The following is a 19132-nucleotide window of genomic DNA, read 5'->3' on the forward strand; positions in this document are numbered from 1 at the left end:
CCAAAGCCATCCCCCACCAAACCAATGAATTTTTGCCCAGATCCTTCCAGCCATGACCACATTCTGGTGAAGCCACACCCCCTTTACCAATAGCCCACATCTCCTACAGGGTCAGAGAAATGGCACTATTGGGAGACATGAATAAAAACAGTTCTCTCAGGTTTAGTACCTCTTACAGGGTGCAAATTTAACATACAACAATTTGCTCTACAACAATTGCTAACTATACTTCATTGCACAGCTCCTGCAATCTTATGCCACAGTCCAATAACGAAACAGTACTAGATAAATAATTGTGTTTTTGTTAAGCTAAATCTTGAGACTATAATATAGTTATGGATTTTCCATGGCACCGGTGTGTAGGCACTGTTCCTTGTTTCCCTGGAAAGACTAGCAATTTCATGTTTTGTTCCTGGATTTTCTCTTAAACAAATTATTGCTCTACTCAAGCTTATACTTCCCCTGACTACTATTAAACAATACCTCAGAGAAGACTGTTATTTGCACCAGGAAACCCTGGCAGATGTCCCAGAAAAGCAGAACTAACTCAATTACAGATCTCCCAAGGTGAAGGATTACTTCCTACAGTGCCACCCTGAGAAGAAAGGAAAAAAAAGAAAGAAAGAAAAAAAAAAAAGAAAAAGGAAGAACCTAGACTGGCACACCACAACTTGGTCACTTTTATCATGACCCATTATACCCAGGACACAATGGTCTGCTCATTTCTCCTCCTATGTAATTTCACACCGCAGTAAACCTGGCTGAATTAATTTACTAAGCAAAAAATTAAAACTTTCAATTAATTCAACCAAAGTTACTGCAATTAGAAAAGAAGTATGAATATGGGAAAACTGTATCACCAGTTCATAATTACAACCTCAGCTGGGGGGTTTGCGCTTTAATGTATACCCCCAATGCCCAAAACATTCAATCTGTATAATGAAATTACTCTACATGTTTGGAGTGTGTGAGGAAACCCACAAAAAAACATAATAGAAGGTGTGTGTGTGTTTGTCTTAGGAAATTTAGACTGTAAGCTCCAACGGGGCAGGGACTGAAGTAAGTGCGTTCTCTGTAGAGCGCTGTAGAATTAGTGGCGCTGTATAAATAGCTGATTATGATGATGATTGTACTGGTAATTGAAGTGATAAATATGCAAGTACAGGTGGTACATATAAAATAAAGAAAAGCTCAAAAATGATATTCACTTACAATTGCTACAAAAAAAGGCATGGCATAGACACAACAAAAATCAACAAAGACTGTCATTCATTAAGTGTACTGGTAGATTTCAAATGGGAGTTCATATTAGTTCACTTTCAATTCCTTTTGTGTAGTGATGAGGATAATTTACGAATTCAGATACAAAGCGCGGGTCATGATTTGCTGACATCACCAAGTAATGAAGCACGTTGATCTGCCACCTCACTGTATGAGCCTTGTGGAAGACTTGTTATAGTCTCCTTCAAGTTCAGCTACAATGATCTTATTTATGTTGATAAAGTATTGTCTAAAGAGGGAGATTCTGAACTCTGTCTGGGCAATACTGCATTGCTTGCTTACTCTGACATCAGATGTTCCAAGGTAATGATTTGCCCAACAAGTTGTGTTTCTCCAATGATTTAGAAGAAAGTTGTGAGTTATGCAGAGGCTAAAGAAGGTCTGAGACCTGCCCCTGATGCAACATAGATTTTAAAAAGTCTTCACACTTATGGTATGTACTATCCTTAAGAGAGGCAGACCCTGTAACCGGAATAGTGGTATGTTTAGATAACCGAGCCACTGGGATATCAACCTTGGGTGGAACTCTCCCTACTTTTTGTATCCTCCGCTGGAAAGGATATTTTAAAGGAATTTCTGGTCCGGTTCAACCCAAGATTCCTTCAACATCTCAGATAAATGAGAAGAGGAAGGAAAAGAAACCGAATGCTTCTTCTTTCTTTTAAAAGTGATACATCCGAAAATTAAACATCCTCTACATCCTCCATGTGCAAACTTTGGCGAACAGCTATGACTAGATCTTCTACTACCTGTCTAATAACTGGTTCTTCATCAAAATGAAACAGATCCTCATAATCCCCCAGGTAATTCTCCCTCTTCTTGCGAAGAGAATTCAGAGTCAGATTTCCCTCTAAGAACCTGAGATGGGATGTGTCTTTTATGGGGTCTCTGAAAAGAAACATCTACCACTTTCTGAAGGGAGTAAGAAACCATAGCAAGGACCAAGACCGACTTTTCTAAGGATTTAACCCAAGGTGGTTCAAAAGGTACTACTGTCCCAGGCAACAGAAAAGTACTACTCTAGTGAGACAATTCTGAATCAGAAGCTCTACTTGAAACAACCAAGGGAAACTCACTCATCTCCTTCTGATGCAACACAATGTGTGTTAGCTGTGTTAAGGACTTAGAACAAGTCAGTTCCTTCTCAACAGCAGCCAACCCGGGTAGACACTCAGGGTCCTGGGCTGAGCAAGCCATACATCGGGCTTCTGGTTCCTGAAGTGCACTAGGCAATTTTACCTGGCATCTAGAACAGGTAAAATAACAGACTTAGGAGCCTTAGCCTTGAAACCAGACCCTTTTCAGACACATTAGGAAAAGTACAAGCAAACACGCACACACACACACACACACACATTATATCTATCTATCTCCCTCCAATATATATATATATATATATATATATATATATATATATATATATATATATATATATATATATATATATTATATATACACACATACATACATATATATACATACATACATATACACACACACACACACACACACGCACATATATATATATATATATATATATATATATATATATATATATACATACATATACACACGCACATATATATATATATATATATATATACATAAGCTAAGTCATGACAGTTGTGGGTACTTCTTCAGAATAAACAAGCCTGTTTTTTGGGGGGAGGGGGGTGAGGAGAGGAGCCCATCAGGTACTACGTATGAAAGGCAAAATGCCATATTCTGGAGGGCTTTTTATAAGTATAAACATACCATCTTCCAAATACGGAAGTTCCTGTTTGCCCGCGCTAACGAGTGCTGAATACTTAAACAATCAACCATTGTCTTTTTTGCTTTGTTTTTAACAGGAAATAATTTTACAGTTTGTTATTTCATATCATACAGTAGTTATGGTTTGTCGTGAACATAGAGAACTTACAGTTATTTATAAGGGTTAACCCATCACGTAATTGTGGGGAATAAGGCCTAAATAATAACTTCAGTGCAGGGCAACACAGTGGCCTAGTGGTTAGCACTTCCGCCTCACAGCACTGGGGTCATGAGTTTGATTCCCGACCATGGCCTTATCTGTGTGGAGTTTGTATGTCCTCCCTGTGCTTGCGTGGGTTTCCTCCGGGTGCTCCGGTTTCCTCCCACACTCCAAAAACATACTGGTAGGTTAATTGGCTGCTATCAAAATTGACCGTAGTCTCTGTCTGTCTCCCTCTGTGAGTGTGTGTCTATATTAGGGAATTTAGACTGTAAGCTCCAATGGGGCAGGGACTGATGTGAATGAGTTCTCTGTACAGCGCTACGGAATTAGTGGCGCTATATAAATAAATGATGAGGATGATAAAATATGGTATATCAAATGAAAGTTGAGCTACTAAAGTGTAAAATGTGAAGCCAGAGAGTCTGTTGTGTGTGTATTCGGTGGCTCTGCACATCCCAGTGTTAGAAGACAGCAGTGTCACCTGTAGCAGCTTCAAAGGCCCCTGCAATGAGATATATCCTGGCCTAGGATGGAGTTTTGACACCTGAATAGACTTTTAGGAACCGCTCAGCATGGTGTCTGGCTCATAGAGACCATGTGCTGACTTGGCTATTTTTTATATAGACAAGAATAATTCAGTTTTCAAATATGCCACTTGAAACCAATAAAAGTACTGATTAACCACATATTCCTCAATAACATGATGAAGGGCAGCTCATATGTCAAATTAAGAATTCTGCACACAGAGAAGTTGAGGAAATGAGTATAAGCTCAACTGACACCGTGTACCTAGGCTTGTTTGGTATCAATAGATGGGTAAATTCATAGGGGATCCATTAATACTAAAATTGTTTGTGTGATGCTCCACAGAAAAGCTAGGTCACATAGTAGAACTGGGTAGTATGTCAGGCAACATGCAAATGGTGATTGCAAAAGTGTCACAGACCACAACCCTCCTGGAAGTTGGAAAAGGTGTCTTTAAAAAGCTGAGACCAGTTACAACAAATTGTCAGTCTTTTGGGAAATCAATCCACATTGATAAGCTGTCCATCTTCCTAGTCAATTTCCCATGGCACAGATTATACAACTCATGTAAATTATACTCTGAATGTAACCCGTTTTATTTTAAACTGTTTTGCTTGTGTATGTTATGTCAATTGTTTATTAATTGTTTTTTATATCTAAATGCCCTGTACCTTTGTATATTAAATCTATAATTTAATAAGTAGTGTCCTTGATACTCTATCCATTAGCCTGTTAAGAAGAATATAGCTCAACCAAGTTAACCCTTTGAATGCCGGTGTGTGCTTTGTTAATAGTTTTGACTAACAAGCCTAGTGTGTCTGCATTTACATTTGTGCAACAGTCTGGAGGTGTGAAGAGTTAACCCTTTGATTGCTGGAGTGAGCCTTGCTAACCTGTGGGTAGCCAGAAGCCTTGTGTGCCAGTGTGGGACAATATATTGGGGTCCCATTGCCGTATTCACTAGGTGGTGGCAAACCTGAAGTGTGTGGGAGTGATTCAGTAGGTCTATAACCTGTGTGAAAGACCGAGTGCTGGAATCGTGTGTAAACTCATACAGCAAACACCCAAAGTCACGGAAGCTGGGAGCGTGTTCGTGACATGATTGATGAGTGGTAAGAACTGGCTAATAAAATAATTTTGATTACATACCATATAAAAAAAAGCATATATAGCCCCTGTATAGCTAAAAGAAGCTCATTATAGCTAGTCTCTAGCAATAACCTATATTGTTAAACTACATTTCCTCATCATTCTCCTTTCACAGAAACATTATGACATCCTGAATATGAAGTATGTGAAATACCATTTGAGAATAGTATATATAAATTGTTTATTGACCATAATTTTATTAAAGCTAAACGGTCAGACGCGATACTGACAATGAGCGAACGTCTTTTTTCAAATCACTTCCTTGTACCATTCAATCCAATGAGTTATGTCAAAGAACCACTTAACCCCATAATTCAGTTTTCAGATAGGAACTATGCAGTTAAATAGAATGTTCATTGTTATCTGCATACCACCTGCATACCACCTGCAGCTCTGTTAAAACGTAATAACTAATGCCCTCCCACATGTTTAAGATAATGTATGCAAATGGACAATGCAGTCTTTTGAACTAAAGTGCCATCAATGACCCATCCATGATTGAACCTATCAATCCATACAGTGTCTTTTTGCAGGCAAAGATGTCAGTCACAATGTATTTGGTCTTTTTAAAAAGCACCTCCCTTCTAACATGGTAACCTATTGCAAACAAGTGAGCTCTGTGGACTTATTTAGTTACATAAAAACACTCTATTTCATGCATATTATTTAGCACAGTAATACATATTTGGAATTATCAAATAGGGCTTAATTTAAACTTTAAAGCTGCTCTGCTTTGAAAAAATGATAGCTTAATTGATTTGCCAGGTGTAAATTACAGAGCGGGCAGAGACCCACTAAGTGGCTATGTGTAGAAGGTGGTAGTACAGCTTTAAGTAAACATGTTGATAGGGGTGTGCACCGGCCACTTTTGGTGTTTTGGGTTCTGATTAGCTTGAGGTTTTGGGTTCCGATTTGTTTTGCCAAAACATTCCACGAAAGGTTTTGGTTCTGATTTCGGGTTCTGATTTTTTTTTTTTTTTAAAAAAAGCATAAAAAGTGCTAAAAACAGTTTTTGGTTTTTTTTTTCCACTCCTACACGATTATTAACCTCAATAACATTCATTTCCACTCATTTCCAGTCTATTCTGAACACCTCACAATATTGTTTTTAGGCCAAAAGGTTGCACCGAGGTAGCTGGATGACTAAGCTAAGCGACACAAGTGGGAGGCACAAACACGTGGCAGGATCAGTGGACTTATACGGCAGGATCAGTGCCTTGCTTGCAGTCTCCTAGGTAACGCAAATTTCACAGCTCCTTCAACACGTTTTACAAATAAACTAGGTGGATAGACACAAGTCTCCTAAGACACTGTATAAGAATAAGATATTTATGATGTTCATTTATCTCATATTTGTTAGCAAATTGTCACCATCCACCCAGCAATTAAAACAAAAAACAATTATTGCAATTAATAACCCCCTAATCCCCCACCCCAAATACAAATAATTACTGCTCAGTTTAGGCTGCAGAAATGGTACTAGGCAGGAATACAAATACCAGATTTCTGCAGTTAGAAATGAGCACACTAAGGATGGTAGTGTCAACGCTACATAGATAGATAGGGTAGAATTCTGCAGATAATATGGATGGTTTACATAGGCAGAGATTGGATAATACGAGGACTGACCTAAAACCACTGCCACTACGGTGGTCAGGAGCAGCCAGTTGTTCTTCAGTATCCAGTGTGCAGGCGTTCACAGCAGACTCCTTCTTTCCCCTGTGCCCATAGGAGACTGTCACTTTCACTGCGGCAGCTTCTGTACCGGTGTGCACTGATCTGTCAGCTTCGGGCAAGGGCTGGCTTTTGTCTCCTCCCTCCTAGTTCTCACCCCCGTCATTCACACTCGGGATAAATAAAACCTCGTCATCACGCCGTCGGATCTCGCGTGATGACGAGGTTTTGCCTCGTTCTGAGGTTCGTGATTGGCGGGAACCCCCGAACAGTGCGCGGCTCGGATCGGCACTGTTCGGGGGAGATCTGATTTAGTAATGCCGGACCCGCTCATCTCTACATGTTGACCAACCTCTTGTATATGCTAATTAAATGTGTACAGCAAAAGTCATTCTGTATTTTTTATTTATTAAGCACAGTGGGGCCTCATTAACAATCAATTTTCCTCTTTAATTACTGTGTGGTATATAAAAGCAGCCAGTAACCTATAATTGCACTGCTTGCTTAACATCAAAGCAGTCGTCAGATCGCTCAAATCCCAGGAGTGAGTGGCTTCACCAAGCAGGAGAATATGATGGTCAGAGGGGGCAGCAGAATACATTGGTAAAATAGCAATAATACAAATACATTTGAAACCAAGGGAGAAAGTCTCATAAAAAGTGAAAAAAAACACAATACAAATGGCTTCCCAGTGTCACCGCTAACAATAACAAATGTTCTGTATAGGCTGCAGATGCAATGTCTGATATAGAAGGGGCAGTGATGTCCCACAGGCATAACGATCATTTGGCCATTTTATCCTTTTCCAGGTCCCTTTTGTATACTGTCTAAAAGTTGTAGATCACTATATAGATGTAACTGTATTGTGGGGTGTAGGGAGACGCTTCCAAAATTTTACTTTATTTTTTAGGCAAGTGTCTACCTTGTCGGTGTATGCTCCCATCAAAGGTGCTTAAGGGTGGTAACATGACACATTGAAGTGAATGGGGAACATTCTTCCTTTGTCACATGGAAGAGATTACTCTGTGAAAACATTGCATGCAGCATCTTTGCAACTTAATTTCACACTCACATGGGAAGGGTGTTCCCCATTCACTGTAATGTTTCAGCACAATGAACCAATGCTACCATTCAGAGCACCTGTTTGACACCGTCCTAAATCTACCAATTTATTTGCTAGAAATCCTTGATTATTGTCAGTCCATTAAGAAGCTACTTTTTGAAGTTTAAAGACATAGGATAAAGGCACGCCAAAATCATTCCTTTTTGTTGTATTAGCAGGTTATTTTGGGGGTTGGGGGGGGGGGGGGGGGGGAGTTAAAAGTTGAGTTTATAATGTACCTTTTAACAGAGCTGCAGTGGAAAGTGGTTTAAACTTAAGCTAGGTACACACTACAGAAATAAATGTTGTGATGCAATATCTAACAATTTTACCAACGATTAAAAGTACCGATCAACATGCCGATTCATGTATACACACTTCTACAATTTATCTTCAGATATGTCCTCTTCATCTGTCATAACCATCTGCGGAAAAGATCATGACTCTGAAAACTTTATGGAGATTTGCCTACACTGCTGGTTGTGAGTGCATACACACTGCAGAATTTGCCTGACATCGTTCCATTGTTTATAGAGATTTGTAGTCTGTTTATAAAATCAAATGAAACGATAGGATGTGCTTTGGTACGATAAAATACAATCATGACTGCATACACACTAATGCAACATTGGATCAAACAGTTGTTTGTCGTGTAATTGGCATGACAATCGGGTGAAAAACCTGTAGTGTGTACCCAGCTTAAAAGGGAGATCTATCAATGGGCGATTTTCTTCAGAAGTTAAAATTTCCCAACATTGCCATAAATAACATCTCAACAATAACTCTTAAATCTATTAATCTATTTTAAAATCTGGTGATTTGGGCCATTTTTCCCTCTATTGATCAAAATTGTTGCACAGTGGCCGGGTGGTTAGCACTTCCGCCTCACAGCACTGGGGTCATGAGTTCGATTCCCAACCATGGCCTTATCTGTGTGGAGTTTGTATGTTCTCCCTGTGTTTGCGTGGGTTTCCTCCGGGTGCTCCGGTTTCCTCCCACACTCCAAAAACATACCGGTAGGTTAATTGGCTGCTAACAAAATTGACCCTAGTGTCTCCCTTTCTGTCTGTCTGTGTGAGTGTGTATTTATTAGGGAATTTAGACTTTAAGCTCCAATGGAGCAGGGACTGATGTGAATGAGTTCTCTGTACAGCGCTGCGGAATTAGTGGCGCTATATGAATAAATGATGATGATCAGGAGGATTTCCTATTCCTTTCAAAAGGCAGGCAAGGGCATACATACAAATTTATGGGAAAATGACAGCCAATCATTATTTTTGCTTAGTGCTCACTACAGAAAGAGAAAGGAAGGGGCCACAGTTAAGTTGCAAATATATTCATAAAAATTAGGTAGTTAAAATACTTTTACAGAGAAGGTCCTCACAGAACTCTCAAAACTGAAAGTGGATAAATCAATGGGGATACATCCAAGGATACTAAAAAAAGCTTAACAGACCATTAACAGAACTATTCACCCAGTCACTAGCTACAGGAATAATTCCAGAGGACTGGAAAAGAGTGAATGTAGTCTCACTGCACAAAAGTGGAGGCAAGAAAGAGGCGAGCAACTACAGACCAGTGAGCCTTTACATCAGTAGTAGGGAAATTGATGATAACGCTTAAGAGTTTTAGAATATCTCAAATCCACTTGCAGGACCCCAAACAACATGGATTTAATGGGGGAGATCATGTCAAACAAATCTTATTCACCAACAATATATAAAAAAATGAAACAATAGGCGCTAGACACGAGTCATATAAATAGTCCCAAATACATCTCAAAAGTCCATACATGAGCAAACTAAGAAGAAATGTCTCCCCTTCTGATTCCTCTTTTTCTTTTCTTTTTATCCTCATCAAATAGGCATACCGATAGAAAAAGAGAAACATAACAATAGTGAAGTATGTCCAAACAGGGTTATATAGGGGGCCCAAAGCACAATACCTCACCAAGTGGGGAAAAAGGGGGTCCACCCCTATCCTTATAAGTGTAGATATAAATAGGTAAATCGCCATAGGTTCCAACACACCCCTTATGGTAATATGCTTACATCAAGATTAAATAACGAAGGTATAATCAACATTCCTTCCAAAAGGAATTTTCACACCAGGAGACTTGAATCATCTCTTATATCCTTTTTGTGGATCATATACACTCAAAAGAGAAGAATTTGATCTAGGTGCATTACTTTAAAACAATTTATTAAAATAATAAAAAAAGGACAGTAGATGCCCCTACCAGATTGTGCAGGAGATATAGCATATAGAAAAGCCACACAGGCCTTAAAACAGGTACATCTCAATGTCCTCCACACAGCAGGGTTGCATACAATTAACCAACGTGTTTCAATCCTCCTCTGGGATCTTTCTTAAGGTGTCTCTCATGCTAACTCCAGGTGACCTTTTATACTATGGTCCCCCTTCATTAGCCAATCACAATATCAAATCAAATATACACAGTAAAATAGTACTGCCTCCATCCAAAATTAATTCTAGCATATTCCCAAATGTTAGTACAAAAATACATAACATAAAGTATCACTTCATAATACATATACATATAATAATAAATATAGTAGCAAAACAGGTTGCCATAGCAATCGTTTAAGCTCCAATGTTCCCGCATAAAGATTCATTTTTAATGACATCATCATCATCATCATTTATTTATATAACGCCACTAATTCCGCAGTGCTGTACAGAGAACTCTTTCACATCAGTCCCTGCCTATATTGTATAGGTCCCCTTCGTGCCAACACAGCTCTGACCCGTCAAGGCATGGACTCCACAAGACCTGATGGTGTCCTGTGGTAATCTGGCATCAAGATGTTAGCAGCAGTTTATTTAAGACCTGTAAGTTGCGAGGTGGGGCAATGGTTCAGACTTGTTTTTTCAGCACATCCGACCGGTTGAGATCTGGGAAATTTGGAAGCCAAGTCAACACTCTGAACTCTCAGAAGTTTCACTGCTCAGAAGACCCACTACCATCAGGGAATACCATTGCCATGAAGGCCTGTACTTGGTCTGCAACAGTGTTTAGGTAGGTAGTACGTGTAAAAGTAACATCCACATGAATGCCAGGGCCCAAGGTTTCCCAGCAGAACATTGCCCAGAGCATCACACTGCCTCCGTTGGCTTGTTTTCTTATCATAGGGCATCCTGGTGACATCTGTTCCCCAGGTAAATCAACACACACGCACACACCCAGCTGTCCACATGATGTAAAAGAAAATGTGATTCATCAGACCAGGCCACCTTCTTCCATTGCGCCATGATCCAGTTCTGGCGTTTAAGTGCCCATTACAGGCACTTTCAACAGTGGACATGGGTCAGCATGGGCACTCTGACTGGTCCGCTGCTTCAGACAGCTTTCTATCACAGCCAGCATTTAATTTTTCAGTGCTACAGTAGCTCTCTGTGGGATTGGACCAAACGGTCTAGCCTTCACGCCCCACACACAACAATGAGCCTTTGGCGCCCATTACCCTATCGTCGGGGATCCTTCCTTAGACCACTTTTGGTATGCACTAACCACTGCAGACCGAGAACACCCCACAAGACTTGCAGTTTTGGAGATTCTCTGACCCAATTGTCTAGCCATCACAATTTGGCCCTTGTCAAAGTCGCTTTTGCCCATTTGTCCTGCTTCCAACACATCAACTGCAAGAACTGACTGATCCCTTGCTGCCCAATATATCCATCCCTTGACAGGTACCATTGTACAGAGAGGATCCATGTTCTTCACTTCTCAGTCATTTTAATATTGTGGCTGATCAGTGCATAATAAATATATATCTTCATTTGCATTAATATAGCCTAATTTATTTTAAACCAACTATATACTAGGAGCTATAGCTAAATAAAAAACATTTTCAAAGATAACTTAAACGGATATCCTGGTGTCACAGGATATTCTCCTTACAAGTAGTTCTAGTAAGACATCCTTTAATGAATAAGGATAACTGCGGACAGATGTCGAAAAATAATGTATAATCTTAAGCTTCCACCACACATAGATCTGGCTTTTATTGTAACCTGCTTTTAACTTTAAAACCATGCTCTAAGAGAGACAATGTTGGGCACAAATATATGACCAATGGAAAATAAATATGACATGAAAGCGCAGACAAGCATGCAAATACTAAAACGACATGGTTCCTAAATATGCAGACGAGAGGCTCTTTTTCATACAGAACAACTTTTTAATAGGCGCTAGTGAATATGTACAAACAAAATAAAAATGTAAATCTGCTGTTTTTTTGTCTTGCCATTTGAGACAGGCATAAACTTTTACTGTGCTTTTAAATATAACCAACATCAGCCCAAAAACATAATACATGAATATGCAGTACACAATAAAAAATATTTAGTACACAACAGCCACACCTTAGCAGCACTTGAAGTTTCCCTGAACAAACAAGCATTGCTTGCTTTCTATGGAGTACATAACAACACAGACAGGCAGCGGGACAAAAATTGCTCAGCAACTAGAAAATTCACTACAGAGCAATAACACACTTATGGATGCTGCTTGTTGCTGCATTTCACTTGATCTTAAAAATCCCCAGAGGTTAGCAAATGCATTTTCCCAAAAATAAGAATTTCCTAATAAATTCTTGAAGTTGGCTTTATAGATTCATAAAATATTTAAAGGAGGAGTACCATCACTTGCTTTTCTATGCTTTAAAATATAGGAAATAGTCTAGGAAGGAATCATCAGACTGTTGCTCATGCCAAATTTAGATCATAGTACAACAGAAGGGTATGGGAGATATAGTGCTACTAAAACCATTTTCTTGGATTGTCTAGGATGTTCCTAATGTGATCATCCAACCACCCACTTATGTAGTTGCCCCAACAATGAATCAGCCCAGGCTCAAAAGTGTATGTCAACATGAGGACGTCCTACTTTTATAGACAATCTCCAGTTGCAGTTTGATGCTAGAGGGGAAGAAGATTAAGCTGTAATTTCAAAACAGTAAAATGATCTAGCCCTAAGCATTTACTGAACTAGTACTTGGCAATCAGCGAAGTCCAGTCCAACGAGACCAACTTGGTGAATTAATTAATGTTCACAGAACTCTATTCAACAACACATGATGTTTTGGCATGTACAATAAAACGCATGAAAGCTATAAATGGTAGTTTGGTAGTTTACTTTCATACATTATTTTCTGTTGTTTCTATTAACAAGCAAAAAGAACACACTACTGGGCTAATATTTGTGTGTGAATATTTAACCCTTTAAGCATCCAAAACACCAGATGAACGAATAATACTTATGTTTAGGGCAATAGCTAGAAGGGTTCCCTAAATAGGGACTCATTAACTATGAACGCCTAAGTTAATTTGAAAAGTACATATCTCTGCTCCTACTATAACTTGACAACTACGAAATTGGCCCAGCCCTTGACCCTGTAACAAGAGAAAATGGGTAATGCCTATTGAATCAATGTGTGTCAATTGTGAATTTGGGCTGTCGTTGACTGGGTTGGGGATATGATCTGTGTGGATCTGGGATTTGGTAGCAAATTTTATTTGTGAAATGATGAGTGGTATGTGTAGGTACGCTTTATAAATGTCATATTTTACCTTATACAATTCTTTTCACCTACAGGGAACTTTTATAATGATGTGATGTGTGAGTGGCTGCTTTATGGGACAGCAGAGGAATCAGCACAGCAGATGAGAATTAGGTTTGTTAAAATTTAGATTAATGCTAATCAATTTAAAATATTTAAACATCCATTACTGTATTATTTCTATTATCCTTTCTAAAATCATGTTTAATAACCATAAACCTGGAAAAATGAAATTAAGAAGTAGATCTACACTTGTTATAAGCCAAGATCTTTATCTTGTGATCAGTGCAGGGAATTTGTCCTGTGTTTGAATGCTGAACTGTATAATCAAGTAGTCAATACATTGGGTGGGGCTCTGGTTACCTGTGACAGCTCTATAAGAACAATAGTTCATGTCTGTTAAGAGCTGTATTGCGTAAACTGTGCTACAGACTGTGGTTTGTCCTACAACTAACATTACGTTTCTACTTACCTTACCAACAGTTGTTAATAATGTAAGCACAGCATGGTTAGCGTGTCTACATAAGAAGTTGCATGCCATCAATAAAAACAAACCAAAAAAAGGTAAATATGAATGAAGTATAGTATTCTAAATTTTATAAATTGCACATTATTATTATTATTATTGTTCAAAACCAGTTCTGACTCATTCCTCCAGATTTACTTATTGGTTGCCGTAAAGAAGTGTTCGGTAAGCGTCTGCCCCTTACTAGGGCACTACAATGTGTAGGCTAGAGGTGGTCCTTTGGTTTTTTTTTCACCTAGATATAAAAAAAAAAAAGCTAAACGTAAATTAACCTGTAACCATGTATAGATCATCCAAAACTATGAACAGCAGATAAAATTCAAATATTCATCTTCAGACAAAAAGTGATGTGGTGGGTGGGATACCACATACAAACTTAGTTTTAATGTTTTGCATATCAGCCAGGAAACAAAACCACATGCATTTGTGGACTGTACAACTATTTTTACAGGACTGTGCGTACATGTATTTCTCAGCTACTTCTTGAAAATCGCACTGATAGCTCACACTGGATGTGCAGAAGCATATGAGAGGTTCATATTCCTGCACTTCATAAATGAGCTCCGATCTATATATAAATTGTAACGGTGTCCTTTGCTGATTTGCACACACAAAAGGTGCATGCCCCATCCGAGCAAGTTCATGGTCCATCTGTGCATTGTTGTGCCCAACAATTGGGTTTTTGTAGGTGGGACTCAAAGCCTCCTGTTTTGTGCTAGTAAACATATCACCCCAAATCACCACCATGACTTACTATGACATTTATCCAAACCCCGTCCCTCATTACTTTCAACAATTTCTTGTTTCTCTTAATGTATTGCTTGTTTGGCCATCAAGGATATAGGTGTCATTACTCCTTAAGGTAAGGAGTACAGTACTAATTCCTGTGTATTTTAATCTGAATTACCCTGGCTACTGTAAATCATCTGTGTTTAAGATTTAGTCTTATTGAGATCATGACGCAAATCATTCAACCGACCCACTCACTTCTTATCCATTGGCCTACACAGCCTAGGTGACGGCCGACGCATCCTAGGTGACGGCCGACACATCCTAGGTGACTTCAGCGAGCCTATCGACAACTCCACTGACACTGCTGAAATCTAAACAGCCCCCTGTCTCAGAAAGAGAGATCTATATATTGCTATATACACATATACTATTTGTTTGTCTCAGCAATACATATGCACAATGAAAATCAATCATACGTCTTTTAAAAATAAAATTTACAAATAAACATTAAATGCAGAGCAAAACTGTGCTTTCTATGGGTTAATAAGGGTAGAATGTTCCCATAATACAATACCCTGCATCTGCAGGTTCACAAATGTTGGGATCTTTTGAAAATATCTGCACCACAGCTAAGCCATGTAGTAAGGTTTTGTCTTTTAAAAAGCCTACCGCTAATATTAAATAAGTAAAATGAACTAAAAACTGGGGTACAAACAAAAAGACAGAATCCTCCTCACTTATCAGTTATACTATTAATACTATTCAAGTTGTACTCTATAAAAGATATACATTAAAAACAGGGAATGCTAGTTGGACATACTGCAATGCAGGTTAAGCTGACCAACTCATGCCAAAGTCTTCACCTTCTGTCCACTTCTACATTGAACATAAATATAACCATACACTGGTGTGCTATAAATATTAGGAGAATAGTGATCATTACATGCGGTCACCTGAAGAATTAAGATGTTGAGTTTCTAGTCCCAGGAACATTTTGAGCTTCAACATTGGAGACTACATTTCTACTAGGTAATCCTCTCCGCCAAACCTACCAATTATGAGTTTTATACTTTGAGCTGCTACTGTAACATTTATTTACACAAACCTCTCCGCTGCTATCAGACATTCAGTTTTGTTTTAGTAATGTAAGCGACTGCTGTCTTTGTTATACAAAACCAGAGACTGATGCTATTCAGATAAAAGTGGATTGCACAACAGAAACTTTCTGCACTGATGAAGCCTCCCAGCTTGTACACCCATTATTTACAACACAAACGACAATGTACATTAATTTCATACATGAGTGATAATTACATCACACCTGTCATTGTACAGGACATTTCAACACCCTGCATTCAAATACAAATCAGTGAAACCTTATTTGCTTGGTGAGCTACCAATCTCGCTAATAACCAGGGATTATCAATCAGTGGGACTTTGGCTGTGAGGTGGGATGCTTTACAGTCTCATCTATAGCTCCTTGACTAAGGGGAAGGCTGTTTCCCCTTTTAACCAAGAGAAACATTTTCAAATGAATGTCTGACCAGGAAAACTCGTTTAAGAAGCCTTAAGGGTCATTTTACTTACTGTTAGGGTCATCCCTACCATATGTTAAAACAAACAAAATATTAAAGCTTAGCAACCTAAGCACATTTAAAATAAGTCATATGAACTGAAATGATAAGACTTTTAGCCTTCTAGTATGTTTCCTCCCACACAAAACATACTAATAGGCTAATTGGCTGCTGCCAAAATTACCCCTAGGGCTAGATTTACCAAGCTGCGCGTTTGAAAAAGTGGGGATGTTGCCTATAGCAACCAATCAGATTCTAGCTGTCATTTTGTAAAAAGCACTAAATAAATGAAAGCTAGAATCTGATTGGTTGCTATAGGCAACATCCCCACTTTTCAAACCCGCAGCTTAGTATATCTAGCCCCTAGTGTGTGCGTGTGTTACGGAAATTAGAATGTAATCGCCAATGGGGATAGGGACTGATGTGAATGACAGATATGCTCTGTACAGTGCTGTGGAATTGGTTGCACTATATAAATAGTGGAATGAAAGAGGCTATAAACAAACTTTGAAGGATATTATCTGAAGGATGCAAATCTTTGCTTAAAACACTAATGGCAGCCTCACGTGGGAAGAGAGAGTAAGATTTCTGTAGCAACTAGAAGCTTAGCAGCTGTAAAGAGCAACATGGCCCTTGGCGCAGACTCATGTCTCTAGAGACCTTGCAGTATTACCTGTGGTTTCATGACACACTGCAAATACTAGCTCAGCTAGACAATAGTATTGAGGCATAAAGAGTACAGTGTTGCAACAACAATGAGCAGGAAAAAAACTTGCTTCACAACTTTAGAAAAGGTTGTGGACTGAAACAAGACCCAAATTGCAAGCATACCAAAATACATGTTCAGAATGCACCAGATATATCAATAATTATGTTTGCACATACGGAAAGATTCAATGAAACAATATATAAAAACAGTTACCAATATAGAAATAAACAAGTCCTTCCTAGGAGATGCTTATTGTTTAGGCTGTTTGCTTTGTACATATCTTGGAAGTTGACTGGATTGCTTTCTTGAATCCTTAGAAACAGGTTAGCACCTCAAGTTTACCTTGCCTTTGACAAAATACACAAAACAGTAATACTTGCAACACACGGGATGACTGTGTCACTCTGCCCAAGCGTCAAACTCTAAGGTCCTTTTACAATTCAGCCACATTAATGGATTTTTATAAATATACATAAACAGTTTTGCACACGGGTAGTGAGTGGATGGTTCACACAGGGGAGTGCAGTAAACAGATTATTTCACACACAGGTAAAAGCATACCTGAAAGTGAACAATCAATTTTGGTTCGAGGCTCTTCATGTGGCGTTAGTCTGGTCGATTTGCTAATATTTCTGTGTATTTGGCCATATAAGGGTTAAACAGGGCACGTAGCACAAACATATAACTAAGTATATTGTACCAGTAATTTTTGTAAGGTTCACAGGATATCTTATATGTCTGCTGAGCACACAAATAATGTAACATAAAAAAATGTTCTTTGACAGATGCTTTCTAAATCGCTTCCTCGCCAACTAATTCACATTGATCAAGCAGGCATAATAAAGAAAACGATACACATACTGAAAAGCTAAAGTGTGTGTGTATGTATACATACATGCATATATTTTGTATTCAGCCCATATGGCAGAATTTTAATGAGAGCAAAAGTTAAATCTCAGAGTTCAAACATAGGTTTTCAAATAATATATATATATATATATATATATATATATATATATATATATATATATATATATATATATATATATATATACACATACACACATGTACATATACACACACACACACACACACACACGATTATCCCTCTTGCACCCCAGTCTGTACATGGAGAGTACAGAGGATCTATGTCTTGTAAGTCCCATCTCTCTTGCAACCCATTCTTTACATTAATTTATCTCGACTTGTGTCATGTGAGTTCCAGGTCTACCATGGCTGTTGGTGCGCAGGAAAGACTTGCCTTTAAAAGCTGTGTGCAGGTAAGTCTTCAGCCCAGATAAAAAAGGAATAGCATTTGATCATGTTAGGACTGACCAGAACGGGAAGACTTTGGCGTGAGTTGGGCTGCTTATCATATATTGCAACATTCCCTGTCTTTAATATATAGAAAAGTAGTTAGTACAGCATTAATTATGTGTTTGGAGAGTACAGAGTATCCCTGTTGATTATATAAATTGAATATGTAGTCCTATATAATGCTCTCTGGTATGCGATAACAAAAGAGTAGAAAGCAGACATCACCTAGGAACTGCCCAGTCTAACTTTGTTACTGCAGGTCAGGAAGTGTATTTAGCAGGATAAACAAGTCTTCCCGTAAGAAGACTGCAGAACAAAAAGCAAAGAGTAAATTACTTATTTAATAAAATGGCAGAAAACGTGTTAGTACCCATAACAACCAAATATAAGGTACAATGGACTGCTAAAAGTGCATATCTGATAGGTAACTATGGGCTACATTACATCACCGCTCACTGCACCCTGTTGTTAAACAAATCCTTAATTGATCTACTATTTATTAGTTACTGATCTACAGTAATTTGAAAAGAAACACTTGTCACTGACAGGTCTACTTCAATCACCAACCTTGTAATCATAGTATGCTACAACAGAAAGTAGTCACCTTTTGCCGTTTTCTTTTTGGAATATAATCCATTACACACTTACAACAAAAAACAAAATATGCTTGCTATGCTGTGAGATTGATCATTTTGCCTAATATTTCCTACACCAGTCCAAACTCACCCAAAGCCACTTCCTAATTCCAACAAAGCATCACAGTTCATTATTTATTAAAAGGGTTTATCCAGCTTCGTAGAACCTCTCGTCCTAATCATGTGCCTCCCATATAGCAGTCTGGGAGGCACATTAGTTTAAGAACCTCTGGAGTCATTCTGTTACACAGAATACATGGAGTAAATTTATCAAGTTGTGGGTTTGAAAAAGTGGAGATGTTGCCTATAGCAATCAATCAGATTCTAGGTATCATTTATTTAGTACATTCT

The 19132-nt window shown here is 38.5% G+C and overlaps 1 protein-coding gene across 2 annotated transcripts in view; it reads right to left on the reverse strand.

Moving 5' to 3' along the window:
- B4GALT6 (beta-1,4-galactosyltransferase 6) overlaps nucleotides 1-19132 on the reverse strand; it is a 157853-nt gene that overhangs the window by 130005 nt on the left and 8716 nt on the right. The window lies entirely within an intron of this gene.

The sequence above is a fragment of the Mixophyes fleayi genome, chromosome 5 (genome assembly GCF_038048845.1).
Source record: "Mixophyes fleayi isolate aMixFle1 chromosome 5, aMixFle1.hap1, whole genome shotgun sequence".
NCBI lineage: Eukaryota > Metazoa > Chordata > Amphibia > Anura > Limnodynastidae > Mixophyes > Mixophyes fleayi.